Raw genomic sequence first — 12,405 nt, 5'->3', positions numbered from 1 at the left:
AACTCTTAATTTACACTTTATTCTCTGAAGAATGTAAAGGAAGGCTTTGATTTACTTTCACAATGGAACATTTATATTGTAAATCCTAAAGAAGGGAGACCTGCACTGTCTGCTGCAAAACATCAGCAAATGGAGTGGTCTGATGATAAAGATGAAAGTGGAAAATCCCCTGAAGCATCAGTTGGATCTTAACCACTTCCCGACCGCCTAACGCACAGAGGCGGCCGGGAAGTGGAGCCCTTAAGGACCGGCTCACCCACAGAGGCGGCGGTCCATTTAAGGGCATGGGCGGAGCGATCGCATCATCCGTGACGCGATCCTCCGCCGGCGCCTGTCACCGCTCGCCGCAACATCCCGCCGGCTATACGGAAGCGCCGGCGGGATGTTAACCCCGCGATCGCCGCATACAAAGTGTATAATACACTTTGTAATGTTTACAAAGTGTATTATACAGGCTGCCTCCTGCCCTGGTGATCCCAGTGTCCGAGGGACCACCAGGGCAGGCTGCTGCCACCCTAGTCTGCACCCAAGCACACTGATTTCTCCCCCCCCTGCCCCAGATCGCCCACAGCACCCATCAGACCCCCCCCTGCCCACCCCCCAGACCCCTGTTTGCACCCAATCACCCCCCTAATCACCCATCAATCACTCCCTGTCACTATCTGTCAACGCTATTTTTTTTTTATCCCCCCCCCCTGCTCCCTGCCCCCTCCTGATCACCCCCCACCCCTCAGATTCTCCCCAGACCCCCCCCCCCTGTTTACTGTATGCATCTATCCCCCTGATCACCTGTCAATCACCTGTCAATCACCTGTCAATCACCCGTCAATCACCCGTCAATCACCCCCTGTCACTGCCACCCATCAATCAGCCCCTAACCTGCCCCTTGCGGGCAATCTGATCACCCCCCCACACCAATAGATCGCCCACAGATCCGACATCAGATCACCTCCCAAATCCATTGTTTACATCTATTCTCTCCTCTAAACACCCACTAATTACCCATCAATCACCCATCAATCACCCCCTATCACCACCTGTCACTGTTACCTATCAGATCAGACCCTAATCTGCCCCTTGCGGGCACCCAATCACCCGCCTACACGCTCAGATTGCCCTCAGACCCCCCCTTATCAATTCGCCAGTGCATTAATTACATCTGTTCTTCCCTGTAATAACCCACTGATCACCTGTCAATCACCTGCCAATCACCTATCACCCATCAATCACCCCCTGTCACCCCCTGTCACTGCCACCCATCAATCAGCCCCTAACCTGCCCCTTGCGGGCAACCTGATCACCCACCCACACCATTAGATCGCCCGCAAACCCGCCGTCAGATTACCTCCCAAATGTATCGTTTACATCTGTTATCTTCTCTAAACACCCACTAATTACCCATCAATCACCCATCAATCACCCCCTATCACCACCTGTCACTTTTACCTATCAGATCAGACCCTAATCTGCCCCTTGCGGGCACCCAATCACCCGCCCACACGCTCAGATTGCCCTCTGACCCCCCCCCCCCCCCCCCCTTATCAATTCGCCAGTGCATTAATTACATCTGTCCTTCCCTGTAATAACCCACTGATCACCTGTCAATCACCTGCCAATCACCTATCACCCATCAATCACCCCCTGTCACTGCCACCCAACAATCAGCCCCTAACCTGCCCCTTGCGGGCAATCTGATCACCCACCCACACCAATAGATCGCCCGCAGATCCGACATCAGATCACCACCCAAGCGCAGTGTTTCCATCTATTCTCTCCTCTAAACACCCACTAATTACCCATCAATCACCCATCAATCACCCCCTATCACCACCTGTCACTGTTACCCATCAGATCAGACCCTAATCTGCCCCTTGCGGGCACCCAATCGCCCGCCTACACGCTCAGATTGCCCTCAGACCCCCCTTATCAATTCGCCAGTGCAATATTTACATCTGTTCTCCCCTGTAATAACCCACTGATTACCTGTCAATCACCTATCAATCACCCATCAATCACCCCCTGTCACTGCCACCCATCAATCACCCCCTGTCACTGCCACCCATCAATCACCCGCTGTCACTGCCACCCATCAATCAGCCCCTAACCTGCCCCTTGCGGGCAAACTGATCACCCACCCACACCAATAGATCGCCCGCAGATCCGACATCAGATCACCACCCAAGCGCAGTGTTTCCATCTATTCTCTACCCTAAACACCCACTAATTACCCATCAATCACCCCCTGTCACTTCTACCTATCAGATTAGACCCCTATCTGCCCCTAGGGCACTCAATCACCCGCCCACACCCTCAGAATGCCCTCAGACCCCAGCCCTGATCACCTCGCCAGTGCATTGCTTGCATCTATTCTCCCCTCTAATCACACCTTGAGACACCCATCAATCACCTCCTGTCACCCCCTAGCACACCTACCCATCAGATCAGGCCCCAATTTGCCCCGTGTGGGCTCCTGATCACTCGGCCAAACCCTCAGACCCCCTTCCGATCACCTCCCCAGTGCATTGATTGCATCTATTTTCCCCTCTAACCACCCCCTGAGACACCCATCAATCACCTCCTGTCACCCCCCTAGCACTCCTATCCATCAGATCAGGCCCAATACAACCTGTCATCTAAAAGGCCACCCTGCTTATGACCGGTTCCACAAAATTCGCCCCCTCATAGACCACCTGTCATCAAAATTTGCAGATGCTTATACCCCTGAACAGTCATTTTGAGACATTTGGTTTCCAGACTACTCACGGTTTTGGGCCTGTAAAATGCCAGGGCGGTATAGGAACCCCACAAGTGACCCCATTTTAGAAAAAAAAGACACCCCAAGGTATTCTGTTAGGTGTATGACGAGTTCATAGAAGATTTTATTTTTTGTCAAAAGTTAGCGGAAATTAATTTTTATTGGTTTTTTTTCACAAAGTGTCATTTTTCACTAACTTGTGACAAAAAATAAAATCTTCTATGAACTCGCCATACACCTAACGGAATACCTTGGGGTGTCTTCTTTCTAAAATGGGGTCACTTGTGGGGTTCCTATACTGCCCTGGCATTTTAGGGGCCCTAAACCGCGAGGAGTAGTCTAGAAAACAAATGCTTCAAAATGACCTGTGAATAGGACGTTGGGCCCCTTAGCGCACCTAGGCTGCAAAAAAGTGTCACACATGTGGTACCGCCGTACTCAGGAAAAGTAGTATAATGTGTTTTGGGGTGTATTTTTACACATACCCATGCTGGGTGGGAGAAATTTCTATGTAAATGGACAATTGTGTGTAAAAAAATCAAACAATTGTCATTTACAGAGATATTTCTCCCACTTAGCATGGGTATGTGTAAAAATACACCCCAAAACGCATTATACTACTTCTCCTGAGTACAGCGGTACCACATGTGTGGCACTTTTTTACACCCTAAGTACGCTAAGGGGCCCAAAGTCCAATGAGTACCTTTAGGATTTCACAGGTCATTTTGCGACATTTGGTTTCAAGACTACTCCTCACGGTTTAGGGCCCCTAAAATGCCAGGGCAGTATAGGAACCCCACAAATGACCCCATTCTAGAAAGAAGACACCCAAAGGAGTATGGTGAGTTCATAGAAGATTTTATTTTTTGTCACAAGTTAGCGGAAAATGACACTTTGTGAAAAAAAACTATTAAAATCAATTTCCGCTAACTTGTGACAAAAAAATAAAAACTTCTATGAACTCACCATACTCCTAACGGAATACCTTGGGGTGTCTTCTTTCTAAAATGGGGTCATTAGTGGGGTTCCTATACTGCCCTGGCATTTTAGGGGCCCTAAACCGTGAGGAGTAGTCTTGAAACAAAAATGACCTGTGAAATCCTAAAGGTACTCATTGGACTTTATGCCCCTTAGTGCAGTTAGGGTGCAAAAAAGTGCCACACATGTGGTATCGCCGTACTCGGGAGAAGTAGTACAATGTGTTTTGGGGTGTATTTTTACACATACCCATGCTGGGTGGGAGAAATACCTCTGTAAATGACAATCTTTTGATTTTTTTACACACAATTGTCCATTTACAGAGGTATTTCTCCCACCCAGCATGGGTATGTGTAAAAATACACCTCAAAACACATTGTACTACTTCTCCCGAGTATGGCGATACCACATGTGTGGCACTTTTTTGCACCCTAACTGCACTAAAGGGCCCAAAGTCCAATGAGTACCTTTAGGATTTCACAGGTCATTTTGAGAAATTTCGTTTCAAGACTACTCCTCACGGTTTAGGGCCCCTAAAATGCCAGGGCAGTATAGGAACCCCACAAATGACCCCATTTTAGAAAGAAGACACCCCAAGGTATTCCGTTAGGAGTATGGTGAGTTCATAGAAGATTTTATTTTTTGTCAAAAGTTAGCGGAAATTGATTTTAATTGTGTTTTTTCACAAAGTGTCATTTTCCGCTAACTTGTGACAAAAAATAAAATCTTCTATGAACTCGCCATACTACTAACGGAATACCTTGGGGTGTCTTCTTTCTAAAATGGGGTCATTTGTGGGGTTCCTATACTGCCCTGGCATTTTAGGGGCCCTAAACCGTGAGGAGTAGTCTTGAAACGAAATTTCTCAAAATGACCTGTGAAATCCTAAAGGTACTCATTGGACTTTGGGCCCTTTAGTGCAGTTAGGGTGCAAAAAAGTGCCACACATGTGGTATCGCCGTACTCAGGAGAAGTAGTATAATGTGTTTTGTGGTGTATTTTTACACATACCCATGCTGAGTGGGAAAAATATCTCTGTAAATGGACAATTGTGTGTAAAAAAAATTAACAAATTGTCATTTACAGAGATATTTCTCCCACCCAGCATGGGTATGTGTAAAAATACACCCCAAAACACATTATACTACTTCTCCTGAGTACGGCAATACCACATGTGTGGCACTTTTTTGCAGCCTAACTGCGCTAAGGGGTCCAAAGTCCAATGAGCACCTTTAGTCTTTACAGGGGTGCTTACAATTTAGCACCCCCCAAAATGTCAGGACAGTAAACACACCCCACAAATGATCCCATTTTGGAAAGTAGACCCTTCAAGGTATTCAGAGAGGGGCATGGTGAGTCCGTGGCAGATTTCATTTTTTTTTGTCGCAAGTTAGAAGAAATGGAAACTTTTTTTTTTTTTTTTTTTCTCACAAAGTGTCATTTTCCGCTTACTTGTGACAAAAAATAATATCTTCTATGAACTCACTATGCCTCTCAGTGAATACTTTGGGATGTCTTCTTTCCAAAATGGGGTCATTTGGGGGGTATTTATACTATCCTGGAATTCTAGCCCCTCATGAAACATGACAGGGGGTCAGAAAAGTCAGAGATGCTTGAAAATGGGAAAATTCACTTTTTGCACCATAGTTTGTAAACGCTATAACTTTTACCCAAACCAATAAATATACACTGAATGGGTTTTTTTTAATCAAAAACATGTTTGTCCACATTTTTCGCGCTGCATGTATACAGAAATTTTACTTTATTTGAAAAATGTCAGCACAGAAAGTTAAAAAAATCATTTTTTTGCCAAAATTCATGTCTTTTTTGATGAATATAATAAAAAGTAAAAATCGCAGGAGCAATCAAATAGCCCCAAAAGAAAGCTGTATTAGTGACAAGAAAAGGAGCCAAAATTCATTTAGGTGGTAGGTTGTATGAGCGAGCAATAAACCGTGAAAGCTGCAGTGGTCTGAATGGAAAAAAAGTGGCCGGTCCTTAAGGGGTAGAAAGCCCTAGGTCCTCAAGTGGTTAAAGAAACTTATGGTTGGATGTCTCATTCCATAAACACACACACACACACACACACACACACACACACACACACACACACACACACACACACACACACACACACACACACACACACACACACACACACACACACACACACACACACACACACACACACACACACACACACACACACACACACACACACACACACACACACACACACCACACACCACACACCACACACCACACACCACACACACACACACCTTTTGAGGTGAACTAACCTTTGTTTTCAGTCCATTGCACTGTACCTAGGCCTATCAGGCCTCACAATAGTTCTACCGGTAGTTATATCTGTGTGTTTTTCTTCTAGTGACAGCACTAAGTCCTTATGCTACTGCTGTTACTAATGTTGTTTTAGTTTTTGTTGTTTTCATTATATCCCTTTTCCCCCTACAGCACTGAGAAACATGGATCTTGAGTAGTAATAAGTTTTGGAAATGTAATAGTTGTGTTTTCTCCAAGCAGAGTCAGATTGATGGTTGTATGTATGGCTTATAGCATACTGTATACACATAACGTCGCAAGTATTTAAAATGTTATCTTTAAATGTGAGAGGTATGAATTCCCATAGGAAAAGGTACCTTTTTCAAAAATTGATTAAAGAGGGAAGGACTGATATAGTCTTTCTCCAAGAAACGCATTTGAATAACAAAGGAACTTCTAAATTCAAATTACTTTAATTCTCTACTATTCTACATTCCTGATTACAAATTTAGAAAAAAAAGCAGTGAAAGATTTTTTAGGCTTTGATTTAACTAATACATATAGATGTAAAGGTGGAAGATTGGTTGTAATCTTGGGTACAATAAACTCACAAGAATATACAATCGCGAACATCTACTCCCGTAATAATCACCAAATAAAATGTTTAAATAAAACAGAGAAGATCTCTAGCATTTCAAAAGGACATCTCATTATCACTGGAGATCTAAATGCAGTAGCAGACCCCACCATGGACTGCACTACTATATGCAAAAAGGCCCCAACCACTATCCAATCTACTTTAACCACTTCAGCCTACAGTGTCATTTCACCTTATGCATCCGAGCAACTTTCAACTCCCCTTTATTTGCCAATAACTTTATCACAATTAATTTATCTATATCTTGTTTTTCCAGCCACCAATTAGGCTTTCTTTGTGTGGTACATTTTGCTAATAATTTTTTTTTCTAAATGCATTTTAATGGGAATATTAAGAAAAAAATGGAAAAAATTCATTAATTAGTTTTCAGCCATTATAGCTTTAAAATAATACATGCTACCATAATTAAAACCCACATATTTTATTTGCTCATTTGTCGCAGTTATTACACCATTAAATGATGTCCCTATAACAATGTATGGCGTCAATATTTTAATGTATGGCGTCACTAATAAGAAATTCAAACTATAAAACACTTTCCTAGCAGAAAATGGCTTCTGAGAGAAAGAAAGAGATAAAAAGGGGAATTTCTTATCAGTGAGGCTCACACTGTAGTCTCTTCCTGTCTGAGTCAGGACTGAGTCAGCCACTTACCTACCTGATATTTACTCTTTCAGGCAGAGAAAAAAAAAGGAACACAGCTGTAACGGTTGGTGTCAGCACACAGAGAGTATCTGATTATTGATGATCTGCAGTATCACCAACAATACAGAGATATACCTGATTATTAGTGATCTGCAGAATCATCAATAATACAAGTATGGCTAACCTCTGGACACCTAATAAAGTGTAAGTGTTTGGGTGCAACCGTAACTTTAATGGTTAATGAGACCTCACCAGAGGGGCTGGTGTGGTATAAACAGTACACTAAGCGTGCACTAACGTACCACCTCCAGCAAGCTGGAGGAACAATACTAATGAGGCTGAATCTCCTGAGGAGCGAGTGATTCAGAATATACTGCAGGCAAATGAACACCCAAGGGGCGGGTGAGTCAAACTAACTGCAGCCTGCGAGACACAGTGACACTACACTGACAGGTTACCTAACGAGCAGGTAATTAAGGCTGAACTATAGCCTAGCAGGACTGCTTTCACCAGCGGAGCTGGCGTAGTAACACCTCACCAGTGGCGAGGGCCCACTGGTGAGTAGAATGGTCAGGCAGGCAAGATTCGGCAACAGAGAGGTAAGTATCAGTACAGGATCGTGAGACAAGAGAGTAATCGGTAATCAGGCAGAGGTTCAGCAACAGGAAGGTACGTATCGGTACAGAATCGTGAGACAAGAGAGTAATCGGTAATCAGGCAGAGGTTCAGCAACAGGTAGGCAGATAGGCGAAAGTATAGAATCAGAAGCAGGATCAAAGTCAGAAAAATCGCTAAGAGTCATACACAGGAGATCAATACAGTAGCAATAACCTAGTCTTGGTGTGAAATCCTTAGCATCAACACCAGGGAACTAGTCTAAGGTCTGAGCGCTAACACGCTAGTATTCACGACAACAGACAAAGTCACAATGAAGCCCGGAGGCTTATGAAGCAGAGGAGACCTCACTGGCACGCCTCCCTCTCATTAGCCAATCCTGGGCGCCGTGGGTCTCCTCTCACGTCAGCTGACCAGCAAGTCAGCTGACGGGCTTCCTCCCCGCATAAAGGTCCCGTCTGTGTGCGCGCGCCTGCGCGCTAAGGGGACCCCAGGCAAAAACGACAGCTCTGTCCTCGGCGTCCTGGACGCTGGAGGAACGGATGGCCGCATGGAAGGCAGCTGCGGCGGCGGTGCTGTTCGCCGCAGCTGCCCCGTACATTACAACAGCATAGTTATTTGTGTGCTAGGCACTGTACATACCCATGTCTATCTCATCGTGTCACATGTCACTTCGGGTATCCTTTAAGAATTCCTGCCCATATTCTTGGTCTACCAAATCTATCAAATATCTAGGTATATACCTTACCCCATCCATATCCCAGATATAAAAAGAAAACTTTGAACCATGGATAGCTTAAAACTTGAAAACACAGTTAGAAGCTCTTTCAAAGATGGAATTCTCATGGTTTGGCAAAATGGCAGCTTTTAAGATAATGATCGTACCCCAATTATTATTATATTTAATCTACCAATAAAAGTCTGTTTTTTTTACCACCCTCCAAAAAATAATTAACAAATGTGTATTGATGAATACATTTTCCAGATTTTCCAATAAAATTTTAACCCTACACTCATCTGAATTAGGTTTTGGTGTCCCCGATATTGAAAAATATTACAACGCCACGATTCTTGAACAATCCAGAGTAATTTGGGTAAATGACCTGTCGAAACAGTGGATAGTTTTAGAACAAAAACAGCTTACCAATAAATCTTATAAAATATTTCTAGAATCAAGACTGGTTTGGAAAACTTAACAAAAGTTTCCAAACCCTATCATAGCTAATATTCTGTGAATTTGGAAAGAAATGGTAAAACTTTCTAGCAAAGATCCTTTAAAGGGGTTCTCTGAGATGCCGCGTTAGACCAGGGCTGGACGGTGGAGAACGGTGGATTGTTGGAGGACGGTGTGGGACATTACAGCTGCAGCGAGCCGGTAGAAGCCCCAGGTGAGTGTCTATTTTTATTTTCAACACCTCCCCCAGCGAACCCCTTTAACTAACTTATCAAGTATCAAGTTAATCAAAAATGTATCTTTAGATAATTGGGTAGAATCAGGCCTAGATTCAGTAGAAAAACTGTTTGTAGAAATCATTTGATGAACTCATTAACCCAGGAGGCCGCAATAGCAGCATAGGGGGCGATATACAGGCTGGGAACGCGAACAATCACTCGCGTTCTCATGCCTGTCGGCCGGTGATGGCCAAACCGGAAGTGCTCGCCGGCGGGTCCTGGGACATCGGAGCGGAGCTGCGAGGGCACCGATCGGCTTCTGGGGGCTGAGGGAAGCCCCAGGTGAGTAAATCTCATTTTTTTTAGTTGACTTAAGGTTCGCTTTAAAGAGACTCTGAAGTCTCTTTTTTTTACATGTTTTTGTCATAAATTCCTGTTAAGCATGAATGCCCCTGTTTAATCGCCGCATCCCCATGGCAGATGGGTGAATTATTACAGTTGAATAGCCCTGCAGAGCTCCGTAGCGTACAGGGCTTCACTTACTCAATGAGGTAGAGCTTCAGGCTGTAGCTCTGCCTCCTCCGCAGTCAAACTCTGCGGATCGCCGCCCCTCCCCGCCCCTCTCAGTCTTCCTTTCCCTGAGAGAGGGAGAGAGTAGGCGGAGATCTGCGGAGATTGATTGCGGAGAGGCTGAGCTACAGCCTGAAGCTCAGACTCTCCAGGAAGAGAAGCCCTGCGTGTCAGGGCAGCACAATCTGCGACCTGCAAAGTCGTAGAACTTTGCAGGTCAATTAAACTGTAATAAATATCCATCTGCCGTGGGAATGCAGTGATTCAAGGGGGGCATTCCTGCTTAAAAGGAATTTATGACAAAAGCAGGGAAAAAAAGAGACTTCAGAGTCTCTTTAACCACTTAAGGACCGGGCTCATTTGCTGCGATCTGTCCTGAATGGGCTCTCCAGCCCACAGCACAGATCATGTTTGAGCCAGGGCGACCAGACTTCCCCCCTTTTTTCCCCACTAGGGGGATGTCCTGCTGGGGGGGAGGGGGGGGTCTGATTGCCGCCGGCTATCTTTGTGTTGCGGGGGGGCTCATCAAAGCCCCCCTCTGCAGTGATATCGGGCCTCCCTCTCTTTCCCTCCTTCCCCTGGGCGGCACAGGATGGCGATGCGTCCTGCGCTGCCTCTGATAGGCTTCAGCCTATCAGATGCCGGCGATCCCCGGCCAATCAGAGGCCGGGGATGGCCGATCTCCTTTGCAGCAGCGCAGTATGATGTAAACAGCGGGGATTTCTTCCCCGCGTGTTTACATTTAGCCTGCGAGCCGCGATCGGAGGCTCGCAGGCTGTTCACGGAGACACCCTCGAAAGAGTGGCCGTTTCCATGTAAAACCACTAACGACCAGCCGCCGCCTATTGGCGTTAGGCGGTCGTTAAGTGGTTAAAGGGACTTCGAGCAGTGCAGAAACTATGGAAAGATGCATATCATTTTAAAGCTCTCTTTCTCCTCTTTCCAATGATATATAAACCGCCGCCCTACGCCTTTTAGTTTTCACTATTTTCGCGATCAAAATCGCGACCATGGCAATTTCTATCGCGAAAATAGCAAAAACTAAAAGGAGTAGGGCGGCGGTTTATATATCATTGGAAAGAGCACTTTTTGGAGTCCAGCATTTTATTACACAGGACGACTTTTCCCCAAAGTCGGCAGCTCCATTCAGCACAATGCATTGAAATACAAGGAACCCAGGGGGATATAATTACAAACATCATGCCGGTAGGTGTGAGGATATAATTATTTAGTTGTGGGTATGCTTAAAGGCATACCCACAGGCGCTGCTCGGAGTCCCTTTAAATAATTCAAAAAGGCCTCACATTGTGTTTCACATCATGAGAATTCGATCAAAATTTGGCAGTGGTACATGACTATCCAATTTGATAGTAAAGCATCTCCATTATGTTAGAGGAACTGTGATCAATTGGGGTCCTTGGAGCATCTTTTCTGGTACAGTCCAAAAATACAGAAACTATGGGAAGATATAGAAACATTCTTGAAAAAATTACCAGTATGCTTTTCTCATATTCCCCCTGGTATGGCTCTATTACACCTAAAGATCATAGACTTGCCCCACAAAGAAAGATCGATCTTTAACCATGTATTCACAGCAACAAGACTTCTCTAATAGTCAAAAATTGGAAATCTCCATATATTCCAAAGATGGAGGAAATTCGTTGCTTTCCACTTAAAAGCTGAAAAGTCTTGGGCTGTTAAATGTGGAAATCTTCAGGCTTTTCTCAATAAAGCAAGCCTATGGCCTACAGTTTACCCAATGCCCATAATTATCTGAAATCTAATCAGATTATATTCTCACCTCTCACTAATATAAATGGTTCAGTGACTCCGCTAGAGTTTAGATTCATTATACTCTCTATAGCATATCTTCTATGTACTCAGTAGCTTGTCCCATTGGACATTCCTCTGCTCAGCTTTACTGTTCTATCATATAAATTTAGCAGTATGAGGATTTATTATTGGGATATTACAACACTCTTTAAGCATATTTACAATAACCTATTGTTACTTATCCTTGTATCTATAGATTGATCACAATTGCATCGCTCTGTACTAAAAGTGATAGATGCGACTACTGGTAACTAAGTTGGGAGGATCTTAGTCCCCCAGATCCCAGGAGGATCTGCTCTATCTTGAGAAGTTTTACTATAGAAGCTTAGTGGTGCTCGGATCCCCCAACCATGGATTTGAGTAAATCCGATCATGGTGGTATTGAATTTTCGGATACGCCGTGATTGTGATGTGGACTTGATGCCCAATTCCGAATTCAACTCAGATTTTAACCGTGATTAAGTGATATACGTGATCATGGCCGTGATCACGATTTGATTTTAACATTAATAGTGAAGCCCCCATTTTTAGTTTTTTAAAAAAAATCTATTTTAAAGTTTGAGTACAAAATTATCTCTTTAAATGCGGTTATTGATAATAGTAATAGCTTGTTTTAAACACCGAAATACACTTTAAGCAATCACAAAGTCCCTAGCTCACTTCAACCATGCAGGCA

This window comes from Hyperolius riggenbachi, chromosome 11 (assembly GCF_040937935.1).
Source record: "Hyperolius riggenbachi isolate aHypRig1 chromosome 11, aHypRig1.pri, whole genome shotgun sequence".
NCBI classification, from domain to species: Eukaryota; Metazoa; Chordata; class Amphibia; order Anura; family Hyperoliidae; genus Hyperolius; species Hyperolius riggenbachi.
The sequence above is the reverse complement of the archived record's forward strand: the minus strand, read 5'-3'. Positions refer to the sequence as shown.